At 42.5% G+C, this 25,581-nt stretch overlaps 1 protein-coding gene across 6 annotated transcripts in view; it reads left to right on the forward strand.

Annotated features, from left to right (window-relative positions):
* LINGO1 (leucine rich repeat and Ig domain containing 1) overlaps nucleotides 1-25,581 on the forward strand; it is a 282,576-nt gene that overhangs the window by 12,586 nt on the left and 244,409 nt on the right. For all 6 annotated transcript variants that reach the window (XR_015750752.1, XR_015750753.1, XR_015750754.1 and 3 more), the window contains exon 2: nucleotides 13,929-14,146. The gene's annotated coding sequence lies outside the window, so the exon portion shown is untranslated. The remainder of the gene's footprint in view (nucleotides 1-13,928; nucleotides 14,147-25,581) is intronic.

Raw genomic sequence — 25,581 nt, forward strand, 5'->3', positions numbered from 1 at the left:
TCCTTCCTTTTTTCCTTCCTTCCTCCATCCCCTTCCACTTTCTTTCTTTCTTTCTCTCCTTCCTTCCTTTTTCCTCTCCCTCTCCCCTCCTTCCCACCTTCCTTTCTTCCCTTCCCCTTCCTTCCTTCCTTCCTTCCTTCCTTCCTTCCTTCCTTCCTTTCTTTCTTTCCTTTCTTTCTTTCTTTCTTTCTTTCTTTCTTTCTTTCTTTCTTTCTTTCTTTCTTTCTTTCTTTCTTTCTTTCTTTCTTCCCCCTTCCCTTCCCCCCTCCTTCCCTCCTCTTCCCTTCCCCCTTCTTCTGTCCTTCCTTTCTTTTCTTCCTTCTTCCTACCTTCCCTCCCTCCCTCCCTCCCTCCCTCCCTCCCTCCCTCCCCCTCCCTCCCTCCCTCCCTCCCTCCCTCCCTCCCTTCTTTCTTTCTTTCTTTCTTTCTTTCTTTCTTTCTTTCTTTCTTTCTTTCTTTCTTTCTTTCTTTCTTTCTTTCTTTTCCTCTCTTTTCTAGCTTTCTCCCTGGGCCACACTAAACCAGTGTTTGGCCATTTAAAGATGTGTGGCCTTCAATTCACATCTAGCTGGGTAATTCTGGGCATTGAAGACCATGCAGCTGAAAGTTGGCAAGGTCAAGAATCACTGCACTAAACAAATCACGGCAAGACATGTTGGTGAAACACCGTTTTTATCCAGGCCAAACTTTGCAGATTCTCTAATCTCTTGGGAGTCTCTTGGTGTCATCTTCTTAGTAGAGATGGTTATTCATGAGGACATGTTGAGCCTGAAATTATGATCAGCAGTGAATTTTAATGGCAATCTCATTGTTCTTTGAGAAATGTGTGCATGCCTGCTTGGGTAATGGAGTATTTTTCAACATCTGACATTTGAATTTCTCTTGCTTGGTTGCGGTCTGTTCTCAATGAACAGAAGGATGTGCTTGAAGGTCTTCATCAGCACAGAACCTTCTGGATTTGAGGGATGTCTATTTCTATAATCCCTCCATGGTTTTTGGCCAAGCTGGCTGGGGACTCTGTGGAGTTCAATCCAACATACTTGGAAGACATCCAAGTTGGCAAAGACCAACTTATCTATTACTTGGTCAGAGTGCCTGAGAAAATACTGATAGGAAGCCTAGAAACAAGGGATGAATTCAGTGATGGACTCTTTCCTTCAGTTTTGCAAACAACCCAGCAGCTTTTCTCATCCTGGAGAAATTCCAGGTATGTGTGTGGAATTCAGCTGGCCATGTTCTGCAGCCAACATGGTATTTGAGGGACTTAAACTTTATGTTTTTCCAGGGAACTGGATCTGTCTCCAGCAACAATATGCCAGAAATAATGAGGATCCTTCCTTCCTTCCTTCCTTCCTTCCTTCCTTCCTTCCTTCCTTCCATCCATCCATCCATCCATCCATCCATCCATCCATCCATCATAAGCTAAGTCACAAATACAGTTTATCTAGCATGGCTTAATAAGCCCAGCCATTGCATCTTGTTCCATAAATATTGGTTGTTATTAACCATAAATTAGCAAATAATGGTTAGTGGTTTTTTTCAGGATGGTCATGAGACAAGCAAAAGGGCCCTTGGGTTCTAGAGTAAGCATGCTGTTGCTTATCCGAAGCTTATCAGATTTCCTTAAAGGTTCATCAAAGCTTTGTCGGTGAGATTAGTATCATGTGGTTGACAGGTCTCCTAGGAAATCTTGCTTCTGTTTCTGATCTTCTCTTTCAATGGATCACTCGTTGGCCAACAGAGAATAAGTAGTATGGATTTCTCCCACAAAATGCCAACAGCTCTGGGACTGTTCCTCATCTTTGATCCAACAGGACCAGAGGTGGCATTTAGCAGGTTCTGACCAGTTCTGGAGAACCGGTAGCGGAAATTTTGAGTAGTTTGGGGAACTGGTGATAACCTTCCCCCCAGGAGTGGGGAGGGAATGGAGTTTTTGCAGTATCCTTCCCCTGCCACGCTCACCACAGAACTGGTGGTAAAAAAAATTTGAATCCCACCACTGAATAGGACCTCTTCCAACTGGTGTTGAGTTTCCAAAGTTTCAGTTCAGACTCCTTCAGCCCAATCTGGAGATGCTGAAGATTGAAAAGGAGCTTTCCACCCGCAAAGCATCCATCCCACCAGGGAATTCTGGATCCATAAAGGACGGAGAAGACTTGATCTGTGACGTGAGTGTGAATTCTGAAGCAGGACGAAAATTCCTCCATCACACTTGAGAATCTTGTTCCTCCTGGTTTTTCTGGTGAAAAACGTCAAACTGACATACGTCTCATTCAGGTGGGGAACTTTGCCCTCCCCCAGGACTGGCCTTCTAAGTTTTCATATAACTTCTTCCAAATTGAATCCTGAGCCCTGTTGTCTAAGCTGGCTAATGAGATTAGAGTCGAGCCCAGCAGTCCTTCTGGATGTGCTGTGTTTTTTTTTTTGCTTCTAGGAGAGGCTCAGCTTTCAGAAGCATTAATAATGGGAAATAAATTGGAATTGGACTGAAATATTCTTCAGGCCTCCTCGGCAAAGCTTTCCTGTGTTCTTCCTAGCCACGCTGAAGGCTGAGACCGCTGGACCAGAATACAAATGAAACTCCCACCGGCTTCGTTCTTAATTTATACTGATGCTTTCCTTGAGCTGTGTGACTCCAACCCAAGGAAAAGCTGTTGCAGACCGACATCTGCAGTAACGAGGAGTAATAAAACATTCAGAAAATGGTTTGGAGACCAAACCAGAGTCAATGAACTAATTCTGGAAATCTTTTCTCCTAGGGGAGGACGAGACGTGGTGGTGAATGCATCCGTTCTGGCCATAGTCTCACTTTCATTTCCTTGCTTCTGGAAGGAGAAGTTGGAGAACGATCTCCGTCCTGTGGAGTTTGTAAAATGTTTGTTTGACCGTCCCCCGAATCCTTGATAACAGACTAAAGTAAGAGTTGGAAGGGACCTTGGAGGTCTTCTAGTCCAACCCCCTGCTCAAGTAGGAGACCACCCCCACAATCCCATTTCAAACAAATACTTGTCCAGTCTCTTCTTAAAAGCCTCCAGGGAGGAAGGTCAGAAGAGAGGATCAAATTACGCTGGGACAAGGCAAACGTCATAAATATGAGTCAGTTGCCAAGCGCCTGAATTTTGATCATGTGGCCATGGGGAGGCGGCAATGGTCATTAAGTGTGAAAAACACCTCCCTTTTTTCAGTGCTGTTGTATTGTTGTAAGTTGAGGACTACGTGTGTGTGTGTGTGTGTGTGTGTGTGTGCATGTGTGAGAAAGAGAGAGAGAGAAGGAGGGATAGAGGGAGGGAGAGAGGAGGGAGGGAGAGATGGAGGGATGCAGAGGGAGGGAGAGAGAGAAGGAAGGAGGGAGGAGGAGAGAGAGGCAGGCAGAGGGAGAGAGAGAGAAGGAGGGAGGGAGGGGGAGAGGGAGAAAGAGAGAGATAGAGAAGGAGGGAGGGAGAGAGAGAGAGGCAGAGAGGCAGAGAGAGAGAGAGAGAGGGAGAGGTCTACAATAGCACCAGGAGAGTTGAATAGATCTTGGTACTATCATCAAAAACAAACTCAAATTACAACCTCTCGAAATAGAGACAGACTGGAAATTGGAGCTATCATTTTGAAGATTTGTGAAGGATGCTGAACAGATGAGAAAAGAGAGGCGAGGCCTGAAAACAAACCCAGACATAATAGATAGCCAGGCAGAGATTTGTTGAAAAGCAACACTGAGCTTTGCACCAGGGTTGAGCTGAAATGCATTTTTCAAACAAAGGGATTTTGTTCCCTATAAAACCAGCCCTTTTGCCACGGATGCGTGTCTGCGCCTTCTCAAGGTGCGTGAAGACCCTTGTTCTGAATAGCTACAGAGGCGTAAGGCCATCCAGTTCTGTGGACAGGGCATAATCAGGAAGCCAAGTCAGACTGAGCAGGATGCTTGCTTGTCTGAATTCTGACTTGGGGATGGATTTGTAGTCTTGTAGCAAGGAAAGACTCGTTTGGTTCCTCTGCGATTTCTACCTGGTTGGATCGACTCAAAGGATGATAAGAAAACGCAGAAGCTACATAAAGTCAAGGAGCAGATAGGAACTGGAGGCAAATGGCCCCCACAAAAAAGACATTTCCCCCAATTTTATCCCTTGAGAAGTTAACAGTGCCCTAGTTCTCAACAACTTTCATGTTACTGTAGGACAGTGGTTCTCATCCTTGGCTGCTTGAAGATTTGTGGGCTTCAACTCCCAGAATTCCCCTGCCAACCTGGTTAGCAAGAGAATTCTGGGAGTTGACGTCCACACACATGGCTGTCAGGGGAATTCTGGGAATTGAAGTCCATACATCATCAATTGGCCAAGTTGAGAAGCAGTGCCCTAGGAAAAGTGAATCCAAACTGAATTATTCTACATATCTCGGTATAGGATATTATGCATATTTTTTTATTTTGAAATCTGAGAGCATTTTTTTCCAGTTCTTCTCTTCTTTACCTCTAGTTGCATCTTCTGGTTTAATCGCCATAACTGCTAATTCCAAACCAGGTCATGGATTTCCACAACCTTTGCTAAAATTTGTGAGCAGTGATATCGCAAGAGTTGGTTGGCTGCATCAATCTTCTTAAACCAATAAAGTGGACCCATTCACCAACGTCTCCCTGGAGAACGAAAGTTTCTCCAGAAAGTTCCTTAAGGGCAGGTTCTCTCCCATCCTGAGCTCTTAAGAAGAGGACCATAACTGAAAAAGTTCTCAGGGTGGGATTTCCTTCCCAAACATTTCCTTAATGACTGCAGGAAACCAAGGAAGCTCCAAAATTTTGGAGAAAAAAAAACATAGAGAATGAAAAAGAAAGCATCCTCATCCATCTTCTGGTGTCTGCTTGGCTAAAGAACTTCATCACAAGCCATCCAGGAGAACGGTCCCTTCTCTCCAATTTCCTGCCCCTCTGAGACCTTGTAAAGCAGTGGTGGGATTAAAAAAATTTTCACTACTGGTTTCGGTGGGCATGGCTTGGTGGGCGTGGCTTGGTGGGCATGGCAGGGGAAGGATATACTGCAAAATCCCCCTTCCCTCCCCACCCCACTAACCTCCTTTCCAGCTCCGTTCTCCTGGGCAGGGCAACCAAAGAAGACCCAGCCAATCAGCTGGGACTCGGGAGGCGGAGAAGAGATGGGGGTGGGGCCAGTCAAGAGGTGGTATTGGCTGGTTCTCTGAACTACTCAAAATTTCTGCTACCGGTTCTCTAGAACCAGTCCAAACCAGCAGAATACCACCTCTGGTGTAAAGCAAATTGTCCCTCGCCAGATTGAATGAGAACTGGGTGGAAAAGCAACTGAAGATTTTTTTCTTCTTCTTCCCTGTACTATCCAACTCCATTTGAGAAAGGAGTGCTGGGAGCTGATAGAACAAAACAGGAATAGAAATTTGCATTCCTCCCATTTACCTGACCCACGATGGCAAGTAGAATAAGAGAGCGCCATCGACATTCTTCTTCTCCCTGATGTAGGTTAAATAAGCCTTGCCTCCAAAACAATCGTTCGTTTTCGGCCAGGATAAATGCTAGCTAATGGTTTTGTTCGATGTCACCGCTTTATTCGGTTTCTAGATGCAGATGGCGTCTCTTAATGAAATCAGCAGGTTTTGACTGTGGCCGACGATCGGTTTTAATGGCTGGGGAAATCCTATTTCTGCGGAAATTAGCAAGCCTGCAGAACATTTAGTTAATGGTGTGTCCTCTATCGAGACCAATCTATAGCAGATGATAAAGGGAATTTGTATTAGTTATGGTCTGCTTCTATATTGCGCGACGATGTGGCTCTGGAGATCACCTAGCAGGCATCTCTGCTTCTCCTCTTTTCAGGTGGTTTTCATAGTTTTGCATCATCTCCGTAGTAACAGTCTGCCCAAAAAAATTGGACTGACAAAGAGAATGGTCTACTCAACACCAGTGGTTCTGGAAAGATGTCGGATTGCTCTGTGTGTGTGTGTGTGTGTGTGTGTGTGTGTGTGTTTGCATGCATGAACAAGGACAGGTGTGGTGGATTCATGTTGAAACATTGTAAAGGACAACTCTGTTTTTCAGTATGGGTAGTCCTTGACTGACAATCATGTGTTTAAGTGACTGTTCAAAGTTACGATGGCCCTGAAAAAAGTGACTTACAACCCACCGTGCTTACAACCACTGCAGCATTCACCAGGGTCACATGATCAAATTTGAACACTTGGCAACTGGCATGTACAGTATTTAGGATGGTTGTCGCATCCGTTGGTCATGTGATCGTCATTGTCCAACAGGCAAAATCAATGTGGTAAGCTGGATTCATTGAACGAACTTGCGTTTTACTTGAGAAATGCAGTAATTCACTTCACCACCATGGTAAAAAAGTGATAAGTACAGGAATGGCTCACTTAACAACCCCTCTTGCTTAGCAGTGGAAATTCTGACCCCAATTTTGGTCGACCTGTATCTGTTTTACATCTTCCTGACTATATATGAAAAATAAAAATAGGTATTTTTAAAAATATTATTATTTCAATTATTTTTCCCTCTATCAGTATCTTATCACTCTTCCAGTAATGGAATGTGCAGAAATGAATAGATTGACACTAGAAATTAAGGAAAAAGAAGAATCTGTGCCAACTATAAAACGTGTATACAAAATATTATATGGTATGGGATTTGTTTTATCAATGGATAGAAAATAGAATAAATTAAAAGGGATTAGATGTATAGTAATGGGAGAAACTAATGTAATAGACATACTGGATCTCATTTATATTATATATATGGGAATGTGATTATTGTTATGTTGTTAAATTTGATAAGAAGAATATTCTTAATAATGGTTGGAATGTGGACCTAATCGACGCACAATTGAAATGGAATGGATTTGTTGTGTATAAAAAAAGAAAAAAGAAAAATAGGTTAGAAATTCATCTTGAAAGATCTCCACGATGAAGACTCCACAGTCAACTAGGGTCTCCCAGTCGGAGACTCAAAAGACCCCTTGCTATGACTTTGTCCATCTCAGTGGCAAAGTATGGAAGGCTATTAGAGATATCTGGCTGTATGTTGGGTTCATGGCACAGGGCCTTCTCCACAGTGGCTCCCTTGATTCTGTGACTCAATCCCCCAGAGGATCAATCAAGCTCCTCCTTCACTTTGCGTTGGGGAGAATTTTTAAGACTTTGTGATTGTGCTCCACCTTTGACCAGTTTTAATGGCGTCTATGCTGCCTTCTGCTTCTTGGGACTTTTTTCTCACACCTGAAGTTTGTGACACTTGGAGATATGAACATTGCTTCATTTCAACTCCCATCGGCATGTAGAGGGACCATTCAAGATAGGGAAACAGGTCCAAAAGAAATGGTTAAATAAAACCATCCATGTTGGTTACGGCAACTTTCCATTGATTGATCCTCAATCTTTTTTTTTTAGATGCGGTTGGTTCTTCTCCATGGTGCTGAATGTTCCTGAGAGCAATGCAGAGAGTGTCCTCAGTAGCGTAAAATCCATTTCTGGTTATTTCCATCTTTCAGAACAAAGCTCCTATTCTTGAAGGCTTTTTCAAAAATATTTTACTATTTGCATGCTTAATACGTAACCCTTGGCAGTCTTTTCTCCAACCGTGTTTGCAGACTGCATTGAGGGACGCTGTTTTCGCACCGTCGCAGCTTAATGGCAGAAGAAGAGGGAAGTGAATAATTGAAGGAATATGTCCTCATCACCCACTTTCTGGAGAGAACCCTGTCTCTGATCTTCTCCTTCTATTTGGGAGTGTACAAACACTTCACAAATAGGAAGCAATGGTGTGTAGTTATCAGGTTAATTAAATGCAATTGTGCCCTGAAGAAGCCAAAGCTTCAAGAATGTGTCAAGACAGTCTTCAATGACTGAATCTTTTAAGAAGGTGTGAAATTAGCACTTGTCACACCAGGAATAGAGGTGGTTTAAGGTAAGTCTTCCTAAAGCATTGAGCATCTTGGTTTCCCCAACACTGAAGCTGCCAGTTGTGGTGCTTAGGTGTGAGATGGAAGCTGCCTGTGACGGCCATAAATTGTTGAGTGTCAACTCTTAACATTGGCAGTGCCCATTTTGGGGCAGAGGAGAAAAGTTATCACCAGAGCCATTAAACATGTAAGAGCTGAAAGGAAAAAGAAATAAGCCAGGAAAAGGAGAACAGCTAAGAAATCCAGATGAAAGTCAATTCTAGCACCAAAGTCAGCAACAGAAACATCATATCTTGACCATTTATGGTATGTTGGTAGAAGCTACAAACTCAGAGATATATTGGAAGGAAAGTGGAAGTAATTGTCTTTTCCAAAGATTGCCACATCCCACAACTGAGATCCCAACCCAAACAATGATGATGTCCTGATACCGCATCACACTCAACACACCCATCCTTTCTTTTTCCCTCATGGTCTTCTGTTCATAGTGTGAGATCTCATCAATTATGGAGCAAGCCAGAGGGAATCAGCCAATTGTTCCAAAGCTTAGGTTGATTCCTGCTTCTCCTTGCCCCCGTGGTTGCAAACCCAAGCTCCAGCCGATCCTTTCTTCCCTTTAGAGACAAATGAAAGGAATCCTGCCGATATCCTTTACAATAAGACAAGTCTTCTATGGGCCTAGGTTAAATGCGGTGGCTTCATTGATATCATCGCACCTGCTGAAGTCTCAGCCACTGTGTGGTTACAAGATAATTAGACAAGGATTGTACCAGATGGTACCACCATTTAAAAAAAAGGCAAATTGAAATGTAGAGTTTGAAGTGCATTGTGGGCAACCTAAGAATGAAACCAGATCTGAGGCGAGCCCTCTCTCCTTCCAGAGCATCATATTATTAGACACCGCCATCTATATTTCCTTTTCTCAATCTGGTCCTTTCCCCCACCTCATTTTTCAATGTTCTTCTGTCCTTGATTTCCCCACAACCTTCTTTAAGTTTCCTTGACGCATCTTTCGGTTCCTTCGTTGTGGATTTTTACGGCTGCTTCTCAACCTTGGGCCATCCTACGAAGCAAAGGCATAAAAATCACACTCTTTATTTTAACATGTTCTTGAATCCCCTCAAACTTGTCTATTTATGAACCGTGCATTTTATACAAGAGGAAAGCTTAAGGTTGAGTGTTTTTTTTTAAATTTTATTTTCTGGGGAGTTTTGAATGGCATCGTAAGCCATGAACATTTTTTTTTTTAAAAAAGGGGGCCTCCCTGCCTTTAACATCTGCAAAAGTCTAGACTCTAATGCCAAGTTGTCATTGGAAGTGAAGGATTTCAGATTGCTAGCAGGGAACTGGCTTCTTGGCAGCCACCAGGCAAAGCGAAGGCGGAGACACGAGGAATGATGTCTTGGCAAATGATTATAAATGGCCTCATTCCCCACACAATGGTGGCAGGGGGCCAGGGATTTGGTTTCTGACAAAGCTTAGTTGGGGAGCTGAAGGATGGAGTGATCTGGGTCCATGAATACAAAGTGAGCTTTGGATCCTGTAGCAAAGAGGAGAAAACAGGGCGATGAAGGCCTCCATGGCCAATGGTTTGCTTTGATGCATCCAGGGCATGGAGAAGTGATCGAGGCAGCATTCTTGGACTGGAGAGAGGACTTTCAAGAATAAGAGGGTCCTGCCATTTGCCAAGACCACTGCAAATCGTGGGAATAAAGGAGATGGGATTGCAGAGTTAGCAACATTTTCGTTGGCTTGTGAGATTTGCTTTCAAAAGTTTGACAGTGTTTGTCGATAAAAATAAGACCAGCCCTTGGTCCTCTGGAATGGGTTAGGAGTTAGGGGTTAGGGTTAAAGTACAGTGTTTGTGCTGATATGCTCTGCTGGTGGTCTCCGTCAGGCCAAGTTTATGGAGAAACTAGCTGCTGCTGACCAGTTGTTGTTTGACAAAGAAAAAACAGAAATGAGACTGAATGAATTTCTCATCTCATGATTTTATTGCTTATTGTACCCTATGACTATCATTAAGCATTATATCTTATGATTCTTGACTCTTGATGAATGTATCTTTTCTTTTATGTACATGAGAGCATTTGCACCAAGACAAATTCCTTGTGTTTCCAATCACACTTGGCCAATAAACCTATTCTATTCTATTCTATTCTATTCTATTCTATTCTATTCTATTCTATTCTATTCTATTCTATTCTATTCTATTGTGTTCTGTTCTGTTCTGTTCTGTTCTATTCTATTTTTATTCTATTTCTATTCTATTTCTATTCTTATTGTACCCTATGACTATCCTTAAGTGTTGTACCTGATGATTCTTGACTCTTGATGAAGGTATCTTTTCTTTTATGTACACTGAGAGCATTTGCACCAAGACAAATTCCTTGTGTTTCCAATCACACTTGGCCAATAAACCTATTCTATTCTATTCTATTCTATTCTATTCTATTCTATTCTATTCTATTCTATTCTATTCTATTCTATTCTATTGTGTTCTGTTCTGTTCTGTTCTGTTCTATTCTATTTTTATTCTATTTCTATTCTATTTCTATTCTTATTGTACCCTATGACTATCCTTAAGTGTTGTACCTGATGATTCTTGACTCTTGATGAAGGTATCTTTTCTTTTATGTACACTGAGAGCATTTGCACCAAGACAAATTCCTTGTGTGCCCAACCACACTTAACCAATAAAATAATTCTATTCTATTCTATTCTATTCTATTCTATTCTATTCTATTCTATTCTATTCTATTCTATTCTATTCTATTCTATTCTATTCTATTCTAATTCTATTCTATTCTATTCTATTCTATTCTATTCTATTCTATTCTATTCTATTCTATTCTATTCTATTCTATTCTATTCTATTCTATTCTTTTATCTCATCATAGTACTAGGGATAATTCAACGGAGACCAAGAATTGGGAGAAAAATCTTTCCGAGATAGTCTCTCCTCTCCAGGGGTGGGATTCAAAAATTCCCAGCAACCGCTTCGCTGCCCAGTTGCTGGGTGGGCATGGCCATGGTGGGTGTGGCCTACAGGAACCTCCGGGAGGGCTATTTTTTTGCCTTCCCAAGGGTCCAGAGGCTTCCCTTGGGCCTCTGGGAGGGGAAAAACAGCCTCCCCTGGGCTCTGGAGGCCCTCCGGAAGCCAGAAACAGGCCCGTTTCTGGACTTCCAGAAGGCCTGTTTCCCCCCCTCTGTCTGGACCCTGCACTTACCTGCATCAAAAATGGGCCACATGGAGGCTCCTGGGAGGGGCGGGGTGGGGTGGGCGGGGCCATCCAGTCGGTTCAAATACCGGTTCGGGAAACCAGATGCAAATTTATCATCCAGTTCGCCCGAACCAGTCCAAACCGGTAGAATCCCATTCCTGCTCCTCTCCTCTCCCCTCCTCTCCTCTCCTCCCTGCTTGCCAATAGAGGACAACCATGTACTTAACCATGGCCAATTGGCCATCTTTTGTTTCTTTGGCCTAGCAGCTAAGAAAAGACAAGAACAATCAGGTGGTGAGCAGCCAATCTGGAATCAGAAGTTGGTTATGGGTCTCTTGGACCTCTATTATGTATCCTTAGAATCTCTGGAAAGGTTAGGCTGAACTCTGCAACTGGCCGTGTGCCGTTGGTTAAGCCAGACTGTACTTCAGTGGCTTAACCAGCTACACGCAGTTGGTTTGGGGTATCTTGTTAGCCCAAACAGCTGTGGTTTATTTAAGAAGCAATGGTTAAGGGAAGTCAGCGTTGTGCCACGGAGGAACCCAGGATTCATCTCTATCTGGGTTCAGAAAAGCGCTTCTCCTGAGTATCTTTCTTTCTTCTGGTGTCATCAGGGACGGGTCAAATCCTATCTTGGTTCACGCCATTGCGTGACATTCATTTCTTCCGTTGTTCTGGCAACCAGTCATTTGGTTAAATATGCATTTTATCTCTCACTGAGTTGGATGTCCAAAGCTGACCTTTTGAAACAAAGGTGGCTTATAATGTTATCTCTCAGACCTTTAGCTGGTAGAGTTTTATCTATAAAAAAACCTTCTTCTGACAGGTACTACTGAATGACCCCGCTGAATGACCCCTCCATCGTAGGAGTCATAACTGGTGTTCCATCCTCCGTTTCTGTTTATTCTGCTTGGCAGTTCTCCAATGGAACATTTTTGGTCATAGCTGTTCAGCCATTTAGCTGATAAACTTATTCAATTTCACGTTGTCTGCACCCATCACAGTTGTCCGCGTTGGCTTGCAGGCATTGGGTTATTCAGAATGGTGTAGTATCTCCTGCTTAAGTAGAGGGCTGGACTAGAAGACCTCCAAGGTCCTTTCCAACTCTGTTATTCTATATTCTATGACTTGGGACTAATTTTTTGGGAGAAACCTACATGCTGTTCCATGATCATATTTTGGACCTCCAATTAAGTCTGGGATATTTTTCTTTCCTTAAGAGCAAAGCTAGTTAGATCATGGACTGAAGTACATCCAGCTATTTTCTACACATCTAAGGAACTGCATGTTTTCATCTATTTTGGCAATTTCCTGGCCTGTTTTTAAAAATGCTGGAAATTTTATGTCTGCTATTACTTGGTAGGTTCTCTTGTACAGAGATAGATGTAGATAGTGTATACTTCATATACCGAGCTTCTACAAAGCTTCATCTTATGCAGAGCTTTCCATGCAACAGTGGATGTTTTTGTGTGTGTGTGCATGCATGTGTATGTGTCAGAGGTGGTCTTCAGCAGGTTCTGACCAGTTCTGGAGAACCGGTAGCGGAAATTTTGAGTAGTTTGGAGAATCAGCAAACACCTCCTCTGACTGGAGATTTTACAGTATCCTTCCCCTGCCACGCCCACCAAGCCACACCCACAGAACCAGTAGTAAAAAAAATGTGAATCCCACCACTGGTGTGTGTGTGTGTGTGTGTGTGTGTGTGTGTGTGATGCATTTAACGTAGCCCAGTTCAGATGAAATATCTAATTCCTCCAATTTATTTCCATTGAAATCTTTATGGATGCCTTGTATACCCCTGTTAACAATTGTTATAAATAACAGCATAGACATTTTTTTACAAACCAAAGTAACTCTGATTTTATTTACAAGGTTTAAAGATTTAACACTCCATAAGAGTTGGGTGACTTTCTAAATCCAGCCAATCAGTCAGCCAAACAATCAGTCGTCGAAATCAACTTTGCAGTTCGTTGTCATTTCCAAACTGGTGGGGAATGGTGCCCTAAACTTTCTGTGAGGAACATTGGAAGAGAGCTATAGAAGTGGGCCGAATGTATCAATGTAGCTTCAGGTTGAAGCATCCAAGATGTCGGAGAAGGAGGGGCAGAAACTGGAGGCAGAGTCAAAAGAGGAATCAGTCTAGAATCCCTACGTAGTCACAAATGAGCTAAGTCCATCACCCTTTGAGTGCCATTGGTTCTTATCTAACTCTAACCAGGTGCCCACTATTAGTTGAAAAGATTCCTGTACAATAAATAAGCTTGAATTGAACCTTCATGTGCAAACCTGGTCTTTCGCTCCTGATTGAAAATAAACTGGGGAAATGTCTGTGTGATCTTCAAAGTCAGAGTGACCTTTTCCCTGCTCAAACCACGGTTTCCCTCCCTTATGCATCCTTCTCTGCAGACCAAATTGATTCTCTTTTATCAGTTGATTGATCAGCTATCATTTCTGCAACTGCCCAAGAGCTCTAATTATCTTAGTTATTACGAGATATGAAAAAGCAAAGCAACAAAGGATCGCTCAATCACCTCTATTTCATGGTTTATTTGCAGTTTAATCTTGATTAGATTTAGGACAACTTCCTCCTCCTCCAGGTATCGTATTCACCCTTCCTTATTTGTTCACCTTTTGAGGGCATTGCATGGAATATACTTCTTTTCTGCAACAGGAAAAGCTAACTTTGTATATATCTGTGGCTTTGATTTTTGGTTAAGTCCACAGCATTTAATTAGCAAATTCTTGGTTCCTCTTTTAATTCCACCCCCCCCTTTTTTTCCTCTCTCTTTTCCAGTTTCTTGTACTTGGACCTCAGAAGCAATTCCTGTAACTTGCCTCACAAGGGAATACATTTGCTTTTCCCCCAAACTCGGCACTTCTACTCAACCTACATTCTCATGAGATACCTTATTAGTCTCCATCAGTTCAATGTCTTGTGGGAAAGGAAAGATGGTAATTTTGGACCGCTCTGAAATTTTCTGACAACTTCCAAGTCCCTGGGATTCTACTAAGGTAGGAATTTACTCATTTAGGTTACCTTCAACAACAAGCAAATGTCAGCATTCATAAAGAGCTTAGTAATTTTTTTAAAGGTCATTGTTTTCTGCTTCCTAAGATCTTTATTTTTTTAAAAAAGGAAAAACAAAGTAACATCTAACACTACACACTAGAGGAGTCGTGATGCCAGCCAAAATCTGAGAAGTTCAGATGTAACCAAGTAAAATTTGAGCCAAGCGTGAAGAATTGGTTGGTTCACCAAATCCAAGGATGAAAAAAAAAAAAAAAAAAAAAAGGAAGGTGCACATTAAAAAATAGTGGCAAATCTGTGTCAGGTGAATCTGTTGTATCATCAACCTTTGTTTGAAGGAAGAGATGACTGGGATATAGAAGTGTTCCTAATTTGATGGGTACCCATTGGGACTCCCTAGATGGTTGGTTGTTTTTCTTGTCAGTGTGTCTTCAGTTGGGTCTGGGTGAGAAGTTGATAGTGCAAATGGATTGCTACCATCTTAGATTTTGAAAGAAGGATTTCCCTTGTGCACTGGATGGAAAGTGTAGGTTGATAGCTAAGCATTTGGGCTGTGTGGTGTGTGAACCCTTAATGCAGGTTAAAGTCCACCTACAAGGTTGTGCAAGGGTTGCAGAAGTAGGAATCACTTCTGCACTTCACTGTGGGCTTTGCACAAAGAAGCCTCCTTGTTGTCATTTTGGACAACTTTTGGTACTTTGGTGTGGTCTGGCCCTTGGCATGGAGTTTTGCAGAAAGCTCACCACTCATACCTTAAGAGATTTGAAGACCGGGTGTTAACTTCACAGAATCCACCATATTTGGATCAATCACAATTGAGTTGACCAGTGCAGGATGAAAATATGGGTCTTCCTCCCTCCCTCCCTCTCTCCCTGCCGCCCTCCCTGCCTCTCATTTCCTTCCTTCCTTCCTTCCTTCCTTCCTTCCTTCCTTCCTTCCTTCCTTCCTTCCTTCCCCTCCCTCCCTCCCTGGCTCTCATTTATTTCCTTCCTTCCTTCCTTCCTTCCTTTCCTTCCTTCCTTCCTTCCTTCCTTCCTTCCTTCCTTCCTTCCTTCCTTCCTTCCTTCCTTCCTTCCCCTCCCTTCCTTCCCCTCCCTCCATCCCTCCCTGCCTGGCTCTCATTTCCTTCCTTCCTTCTTTCCCCTCTCCCTCCCTCCCTCCCTCAAAATGCTCATTTTTAAATGCATGTGAATTTTATTTATTTCTGAGCTGCAAATCAGGGCTGGATTATTGTGGTCGGTGGCGCAGTCAGCCAGATGTTCAGACTGGGTTTGGCATTTTTACCCACCCATCGGGCCCTTCCTAAGGACCTGGGAAAGAAAGATGTTCTCCTCTGATGGCTTAGCACCTTGCAAAACAAAAACATTACCCCATTGGACATGCATTGCCACCCTGGGCTGCTCTTTCTTCCCAGGCTTCCGTCTTCCCCCAAACAATTTCCCTCGGAGTGCATGATAGTTCAACGCTCCATGTCACCTGGACTCTTCATTTCTGAAGCCTCCTGTGCAGTGATTTTTCACTTCAGCTAAAGAGGCAATTTCTTGATTTGGTTCACGAGAGCTCCTGGAGTGACAGTAAGTGCCTATCATTTCCCAAAGAAGTTTAAACGCCTCTCTCTCTGTGGCCTTGTGGGTTGGAGGGAGCAGACAACTGGTATTTCAAAGGTGTTGATTCAGGCCTTCCAGACGATAAACTGGGGTCTGCTATGATAGTTGCGGTGCTCCCATCTGGAGTTAAGATACTGGGCTTGTCCTCTGGAAAACCAACAGCTTGAGTTTGAGACCTGACCGCCATATGGTGGAATGAGCTCCCATTACTCGCTCCAGCTCCTGCCTATCTAGCAGTTCAAAAGCATGCAAAGCATGCAAGTAGATCAATAGGTACCACCGGTAGGAAGAAAACAGTGTTCCGTGAACCTTGGGCATACAGCCATGCTGGCCATATGACCAGGAGATGACAGTCTGAGCCTGAGGGAGGGGTCAAGCCTGTCATCAGTCTTGAATCCCTTCACACTCACCAGAGATCTAAGTCCAACCGTCCTTGTATTCCATTGACTCTTGTCTTCACCACTTTGCTTTGACCGTTAGTAGTTCAGATTTTTGTAGAGAGCTTTCGCACACATAAATGTATATATTCATTCGAACTGCCTGGACTCCTGATTTTTCTGCACTCGATAGTTGTACCCTACTTTCTGGATCAGGTGCCTGAATGCCATTTATTCTAGTCCAAGCCTTGATTTCCAGAAACACCCAGTTCTTGACCATTCTTCTTTTTTAAGCAGCATCGTTTCCCCCAAGAATTATCTCTATAGGCCTTCCAGACAAATGGTTTTTAAATAAAATCTCAAGGCTACCTTGTTAAATCCTCTGCCAACTTTGCCTCTTGGGTGCTGTGATTTATCTAGACCAACTGTTTACAAATTAACTTTTAAATCACTTTGCCCGGTTTTTTGGAATCCTTTGCTTTTAATCTGGCAACCCAAGATGCCCCACCTTGTTTCCTCTTTGGGCAAAGCAGGCAGGAATTATGTTTGATTAGCCAGTTGCAGATCTACCTGAGAGAGAGAAAAAAAAGAGGTATGGGAGAAGCTGGTAAAAAGGTGAAAATAAGAACGACATTTAAAGGGGAAAATGGAGAAAGAGATAGGCACTCCAAACAGAGATGAATGAAGCAAAATCCAGGGAGATATTTTTAGGGAGTAACCTTGATCTTAACTGAAATGGCTGCAAAGAAGCAGAAAAACAGAGTTGGATTGGACCTTGGAGGTCATCTAGTCCAACCCACTGCTCAAGCAGGAAATCCTATCCCATTTCAGGCAAATGGTTGTCCAATCTCTTCTTAAAAACTTCCAGTGTTGGAGCTTTTACAACTTCTGGAGGCAGGTTGTTCCACTGATGGATTGTTCTGTCAAGAAATTTGTCCTTGGTTCTAGGTTGCTTCTCTCCTTGATTGGTTTCCATCCATTACTTCTTGTGCTGCCTTCCGTTGCTTTGGAGAATAGCTTGACTCCCTCTTCTTTGGGGCAACTTCTTAGCAATAGCGCTTAGACTTACAGTATATATCAGTGGTGGGATTCAATTTTTTTTACTACTGGTTCTGTGGGTGTGGCTTGGTGGGCGTGGCAGGGGAAGGATACTGTAAAATCTCCAGTCAGAGGTGGGATTTGCCAGTTCTCTGAACTACTCAAAATTTCCACTACCGGTTCTCCAGAACTGGTCAGAATACCACCTCTGGTATATATCACTTCATCGTGCTTTACCATACTCTCTGGGCAGTTTGTAGCATCAGTCTCTTGCCTCCAACAATCTGGGTTTTCATTTTACTGACCTCGGAAGGATGGGAGGCTGAGTCAACCTTGGGCCTGGTGGGATTTGAACTCCTGGCTGTGGGCAGAGTTAGCCTGCAATACTGCATTCTAACCACAAAAAAGGAAGGAAAGGAAAGGAAAGGAAAGAAAGGAAAGGAAAGGAAAGGAAAGGAAAGGAAAGGAAGGAAGGAAGGCAGGAAGGCAGGAAGGCAGGAAGGCAGGAAGGAAGGAAGGAAGGAAGGAAGGAAGGAAGGAAGGAAGGAAGGAAGGAAGGAAGGAAGGAAGGAAAATAAGATTTGGAAGGGACCTTGGAGATCAAATGGCTGTCCACTCTCTTGATAAGAACCTCCAGTGAAGCGGCATGAAGGAAGGAAGGAAGGAAGGAAGGAAGGAAGGAAGGAAGGAAGGAAGGAAGGAAGGAAGGAAGGAAGGAAGGAAGGAGGGAAGGAAGGAAGGAAGATAGCAATAGCCCTTAGACCTTTATATTGCTTCACAGTGCTTTAGAGCCTCTCGAAGTGGTCTACAGACTTAGCCTCTTGCCCCCCAAAATCTGGGTCCTCATTTTACCCACCTCAGAAGGAGGGAAGGCTGAGTCAACCTTGAGCCTAGCGAGATTTGAGCTGCCAAATTGCAGGCAGCTGGCAGTCAGCAGAAGTAGCCTGCAATACTGCACCCTAACCACTGCGCCACCGTGAATTTACTGAACGACTTAATGACCGTTCATGGATCACCATTTTTCAACCTTGGCCAGAAATGGATCATGGTTTCTCAACCTTGGCCATTTTAACATGGGTGGATTTCAACTCTTGTGCTGGCTGGGGAATTCTGGGAATTGAAGTCCACCTTTTCTTCAAGCGGCCAAGGTTGACAAACACTAGACCACATGCTTCACAATTGCAAAGCTACCAAAGTTGAGAAACCTGCTATAATATGTTGGAATTCTAATGCCGGTATGATCTTACCCTGGGAGAATGGCGAAAAGGGTATTTAGGTCTCTTTAACCTGACTAGCTTACTTTTATACACAGTGGATGCCTGGAAACTGGTGCAATCAAGATCCTATATAATGCAGAGACTTTCCTCAGTGGGGAGCATGCAAGTAGTTGCATTTGTAACTAAGCACAATTTTTCTTTGCACATAATAAACTATAATTTGAAGTTTTCCACTGGGAAGTTTCCATTTTCTTTTCTTTATCTTCATTACTGGCTTTTCTGCTCTGTTACCTTGAGAAAAATCAGCATCTTGCTAAAGAAGGATGTTCCCAGCAGAGTGAGACCGTTTTACATCGAAATAACACGTTTTGTTTTCTTCTTGGGCACCTTTTTATTTTATTTTATTTATATATATTATAAGAAAGATGTGGGCAGTTTTTAATCTCTGTGGGAGCATTCAGACAACATAATTAACCTGGATGCTGAATTAACCATTATCAGGGTTTGGAGAATACAGTGAACTGTAAAAAAACCAAACCAAACCAAACAGAGTTTGAACAAAAGGCTGGGAGACCAAACATGAAAATAGGAATAATGCTAGCCCAAAGTAATACAGTGTGTGTTGTACAAACACTTTAACCATAGATATTATTAATGATGGGTAATGATATGAGAACATCATTATCCATCATTACCAAATCAGGTCCCTGTCAATGCCACAATTATTTCCATATTATTTAGCTGCATCCAACGCTCTACCCTTTTAATATGTTGAAAAGCTTGAGTTTGTTGTCTGCTATTTTCCGTAAACTACTATTAGGATGAGCAGTACCTAATAAGGGTATCTGTCAACCTCAGAGGCAGAGGGAATTCTGGTAGTTGAAGTCCACCCATCTTAAAGTCACTGAGATTGAGAAACACTGACTGTGTGTATGTATATGTGTATATATATTGCATGTGTCTATGTCTATGTATCTATGTTTGTATATAGATATGTAGATATAAACATACAATTATTTTATGAATAAGCAAATGTTGTACTGAACTTTTTTGAAGCAGGCACTTTTTAAATTGTGTCCATTGTTTTTTGTCAATGATGGTCATAGCTCCTGATGATTAGTAGCTATAACAAGGCAGGTAACTTCTTCACCAAACAGCTGAAATTCAAATCTGATGGGAATTAGAACTTAAAAGGACCAGCAATTTAATTTATAACAAACATTTAGCTAATAAACAAGTAGCTGCTAAGCTCTATATTAATTCACGCTAATGAGGTCCTGCTATAATCCTTGATGAATGCATAAACTTCATACAAGCTTGGCAGGATTAAAAAAAAGAAGGCAGAGTTAGGTATCCTGATAATTTATTTATAAAGGTATAATTCACAACACACATGAACAATGAAGAGAAAAAGCAACTTTACAGATTCTTTGTTTAATAAGCTGATGGATAGCCTAGGTTTCATGCATCTTAATTCCAGCTGGATTTCCATTTACCGCAATGAGTGGGAGTTTTAGGAAGTAATGAGAGCCATTAATATGTGCTTTCTTCGCCATTTATAGCAAAAAGATTTATTCGTGACCAATCAGGTTTCCTTAAGACTTTTACAAAACTAAACTGGGGGAGAAAACCCCTTTTTTCCCCATTTCTACAAACATTGAGTGGTTTCTCGAGGTACCAGATCCAAGAAAAATGGATAATCCTGGCAAAAACTACATTTGATTTAATTTAATTTACAGTGGTATTTTGGTACTCAACTGCTTTGAAACTCATCAAATTTCATACTTAATGCATTTTGACATGAAAATTTTGTCCTGGTACTCATTGTTCATTTAGTACTCAACACACAAGCTAAGAGTTGTCAGTGTTGGTTGCTTTGTGACTCCCTACATTACTCCTTATGGGGAAAAAATTGACTCATCATTTTTGGTACTCACGGCATCTCCCCAAACCAATTAACGATGAATACTGAGGTAGCACTCTATATGAATATACTGAGTGATAATGAAAAGAAAAGCCAAAAAAAGGGGGGCAAAACTCACTTAACAAATGTCTCACTTAACATCAGAAAGTTTGGGCTTAATTATAATCAGGAAACACACATGGTTGAGTAAAAGGTCGTTTGGATTCCCATAGAACAGACTCCATGTTTCTCAACCTCACCAATTCTATGATGAGTGGACCAGTTCCCAGAATCCCCCAGGCAGTTATATTGTGTTGTAGTTTGAAGTGCTGTTGATCTGGCCAAATATTTTGACTCAGTTGTGTAGTCAAGTTCCTTCCTTTGGGTTGACTCGGTCTTAGCAGCGATCCACAGTTGGTGTTGGGACAAGGGATCAGGACTCTATGTTAAGCTGCAGTTCAGATTTATTGGTCAAGCTATACACAACTAAAGTTCAGTGCTAAATTGGCACCAGATAAAGGACAGCGGAATTCAAAGAGAGTCGGACTTGGACCGCTTGTGGGAACGTAACCATTCTAGACTAGCAGCTCACTGAACTCCACCTCCACAGTTCTGCCTGCTCTTCTCCTCCAGTTGGAGAGACAGGTGAGGTAAACCTCGTTTCTCTACCTTAGACCTAACTCCTAATCTCCCTGCCTAATTTCTTGCTTTGGCCGGGCCTCAGTTTTCCTCCCTGATGCCAGTTTCGGCAGCCTTGTTACAACCCAGTCATCATCAGATTTTCCAACTGCCTGTTCACACGGAGGAAACAATTAGAACATTTTCATGAATGTTTTCAGCATGAAGCAGCAGTTTATGGCGCGGGAGGGGGAGGATTTTTGTCATTAATTACCGCGTGCTACATGGGTCTGTGTCAATATTGTGCATTGGAGTTTCTTGCACTGTAAATTAAACCTCCCCATCTGTGCCTGGGTATTAGTGGCAGTATAAAGCTTATCTGTGAAGCCAGGGTGAATTGGGCAACGTTGGATCTGAATCGCCAGTGCAGTTCAGAAAACTGGCGTTATTGGATTTGGGTGGTCAGATCAGATGGACAATTTGGAGAAAGTCAGTTGGGATTTCCAGTTGGATTTCAAACCTAGACCATGGAGGAGCATCAATTCAGGGCTATCTACTTTGCTTTGGTGCCTTGAATTGATTCCCTCCTTTGATCGATCACCTTGGAATCAATAGATCTTTGCAGGGTCCTCTTCTTGGGATGCGAGTTGCTTCTGTATTCAAGATTGATAAGTTTCGCTTCAATGGGTTTTGTATTTGGTTGGCATCCATAGAGATCATTCTGTTCATTCTTGGCCAGGCTCAACGATGGGAATAAGCCACAGACTACCTGCAAATTCCCAAATAAGTGAAAATCCCAATAAAGGAGAATATTTTTAGCCCAAGGTTGAAATGAGAAGTCCTTGGTGCTCTCTGAGCTTGTTTGTTTTCTTGGAGATGTTTCATCAATGATGATGATGTCACCTAGTTTGGGTAATGAAACGTCTGCAAGAAATCAAGCAGAGAGCACCAAGGAGCCCTTAAGTGAAATCCATATCATAAATATTGGTTGCATGCAAATAAGGTTGCAACAATGGGATATCGGAAAGAAATAAGATTTTTGTTCAGACTTACAATTTGATGGGAGAGAGTTAGGTCTGTGGGTTCTGGAAAAACCAGCAGCACAATCTTTGTTTTACTCAGTGGCTTAAACAAAATCTGTTTTTTTTTTCCTTGCTGTTTAAATATATCATTTCTCGTTGCTTCCCCCGTGATGGGAGAGAGAAGATTATTTTCCATTTTCTGTGTGTGGCAGCCTTTTTCAATATTTAGACTGCTATTGTGAGCTTATTAAATAGATTTCTCTCCCAGCTTGGCGAGGATCAAGTTGTACTTGTTCGAGAGAGATCTCAAAGTCTGAACATTGTAGGCAAGGTTGTTTCCAAGGACCTGGGGCTCGCCCCCATTCATACAACCGGAAGTTTGCAGAAAGTAGGTTGTGACTCAGAAATAGGAACGAAGAAGCCCCATTTGAAGTAGAAGAATAGACACCATGGCAGGAGTGGCCTTCAAAAATTTCAGCAACGGGTTCTCTGCCTGGTTGCTGGGTGGGCGTGGCCAGGGTGGGCGTGGCCTAGCCAGCCTCCTGCACCATAGCGGGAGGGGGGCATTTTTGGCCTCCCCGGGCTCCGGAGGCTGTCAGGAAGCCAGAAATGGGCTCATTTCTGGTCTTCTGAACTTCTGAGAGGCCCGTTTTTCACCCTCCTTTCCTAAACGGGCCATGTGGGGACTCCTGAGAGGGATGGGGTGGGTGGGTCCAGCCACAAAAGTGGGATTTGTTGGTTGTCTGAATGGCACATAATCTCAGTTAGAGGGTCTCCCAAACCCCTGCGAACCCCCAGCAGCCCACCCCTGCACGGTGGGCTGGATGGCTGTAGCACCTCAATGGATGTTCATCTTTGTCCCATCAGAGACACCATAGCAGAAAAATAATTTCTTTTTTAGAAGAGCATGGTCCCTCTAGACCCATAAATAGATGAAGCAGCCTTGCTTTGCTCAAACCATGGTTTATCTACTCTTGTACAGTCCTCGGTGATTTCATCTGGCGTTGTCCCTTCGTTGTGACATGATATCTGTGGAATTTGGACAATGCTGAGAATTTATTCCTCCCCAATCCCTATTTGTCCCATCTTCTGTGGCCCAGTGACCCTCCCTGCATATCAGTCCTCATGGCCACAAACATAGCCATGATAGAATGCCTGTTGGGCTACAACCCATCCATTTGTCCAAACCATCACCAGTTTGCAACCAATAATTCCATATTGTTTATTCCTGCAACTGTCAAGTTGCATATTCCACGACTGTTGAGAGAGGGACATAAAAGCCACATGCATATTTACAACACTACTGACAAACACTGTTTCCTCTTTTTCCTTGCTGATTCTGGCTTCTCTTTATGCCGGTTGATAGATTGGCTTTCAATACTTAGAACTTCATCCGTAAATGCTATCTTTGTTCATGAATTTGTCCTTTTTCTCAATAACAGATGCTCCGCAGTACTCAGTCTCGTGCAAAAGCAGTTGGTCTCTGCATTCTTCCCCTCCTTTGAGGGACAGGGAGTGGAGGGGGGGGGGAGAGTTAATGCTTTCATCCTCATGTATGCCAGCTTGGAAACAAGGATGAAGGAAGAAGGAGAATTTGACGCCGCAAATGTGTAGGACTCAAATGCAAATCACTCCTGCAGATGATCAGAGGCGAAATATTGAAAACTGGTTGTTGTCATCTACCACCCAGCATCACTTAGGCGAGATGGGCTGCGTAGACATTTAATAAATAAATAAAATAAAGCAGGAGTAAATGGCTTATTGACTGTTCCATCAATACGAAGAGGAAATTAATTTAATTAAGTAACTAACCCCATCTCTGTATCACATGTCTAATTAGAGATTAGAATCATGATGGGGTATTGGGAATTTCCTCAACTGTTATCCTGAGATTGTTTCCTAGAAAGTATTGTTGGAAAAATTCTAATCAAGGATTCCTCCTCCTCCTCCTTCTTTTTCTACTTCTCCTCCTCCTCCTCCTCCTTCTTCTACTTCTTCTCCTCCTCCTTCTACTTCTCCTCCTCCTCCTCTTCCACCTCCTCCTCCTTCTTTTTCTACTTCTCCTCCTCCTCCTCCTTCTTCTACTTCTTCTCCTCCTCCTTCTACTTCTCCTCCTCCTCCTCTTCCACCTCCTCCTCCTTCTTTTTCTACTTCTCCTCCTCCTCCTCCTCCTCCTCCTCCTCCTCCTCCTCCTCCTCCTCCTCCTCCTCCTCCTCCTCCTCCTCCTCCTCCTCCTCCTCCATCTTACTTTGATCCTCTTTTACCACTTCAGATGTTAAGAGAGATGCAACTTTCTAGTTCTTGTACTTCTGGTGGCCTCAACCATTGTTACTTGACACAGTGTGTCTTTGATGTTATCTCTCTGTCTTCATCTGGGTCTACCTCATGTTCTTTGGCTGCATTCTTATTATGGTTTTGTCAAACATGGCTTGTGTTGTAAGCTAAGGATGATTTCATTCCCAGAGTATCCAGAAACCTGGTGAGTTATAAGATTTGGGGATAATCAGGTTCTAATCTAAGTCACAGAACATTTCTAGGTGACTTTGGCCCAGATCTCAAGGCTTGTTGGCTTAGGGGAAAAATGGAAGTAGGAAGTGCTGTGGAATGGGATGACCTTCCTTGCTCCAATTTAGAGTTTTCCCCCCTGTATGCAAAGACTGTAATCAATCTAGACTTCATCTACATTTACTGGTGACTGGATATCTCTTATGGAGTTGTGGGGTAAAAATGAAAAAAATTAAGTTGTGATCTATGATTTGGGGTATTAGATAAAATAGATTATAGAAAGAAGAGGACCACGATGTAATTTTAGAGAGAAAGATTAAACTATATATTAGTTTGTAACTGGTATGAAGACTATTGGAAGCTATTCTTTCTTTCTTTCTTTTTCTTCCTTTTCTATTTTTCTTCAATTTTTATTTTCTTTTCTTGCCCTCTTTTTTTCTTCTTCCTTACTTTATAGTAGTTTACCTTAGTTTTGATCTTCTTGGTTAACCGTTTGCATAAAAATGTGAATGCTGTGTGTTGCATATGTACCTACACCAAAGATTGTAGTCAATCTATTGCTATTCCCATCTATTTAAAAAATAATAATAGCAGAATAGAAGTCTTAACAGTTGAGACGTTGAGATTCGGGTTGGGCTGATAATGGACCAATATCAAATTTCACAACATCTGTCTTGGAAATGCTCCAGTGCACCCTTTGGAAGCATTATCAGAAGTGTCTGACTTGATCCCTAGAGAGAGGTTTTCAAGGAAGTTAAATGTATTATTAAAGGGTATGGCCCAATTATAGCAAAACCTTAGATACAGGTCCTTAGGTCATAGCTGTGTTCAAATTGTTTTATGGAAAGGGGTCAAGTCAGGCTGTTTCCCCCCCCCCCATTCCCATCTAATTCCTCTTATCAATTTACAGGTACCTTCACTTATTAAAAAATGAACCTACCACCTGAGTTGCAATTCTTTATGCTGCTCAGTTCAATCAGCAGCATCCATTAACCGAGAGCTTTGTGCTTCCCACTGCATAGAAAAAAGAATTAATCATGAAAAGAGCTGTTTTTTGTTGTTTTGTTAACCAAAAAAAAAGAACATTGGGGCTTTAACAAAGAAACTTGCAGACTGTAGGTGTAGAGAGCCA

Source organism: Notechis scutatus, chromosome 11, assembly GCF_049901735.1.
Source record: "Notechis scutatus isolate UNSWTSFEM ecotype Mainland chromosome 11, rNotScu1.2, whole genome shotgun sequence".
Taxonomy (NCBI): domain Eukaryota; kingdom Metazoa; phylum Chordata; class Lepidosauria; order Squamata; family Elapidae; genus Notechis; species Notechis scutatus.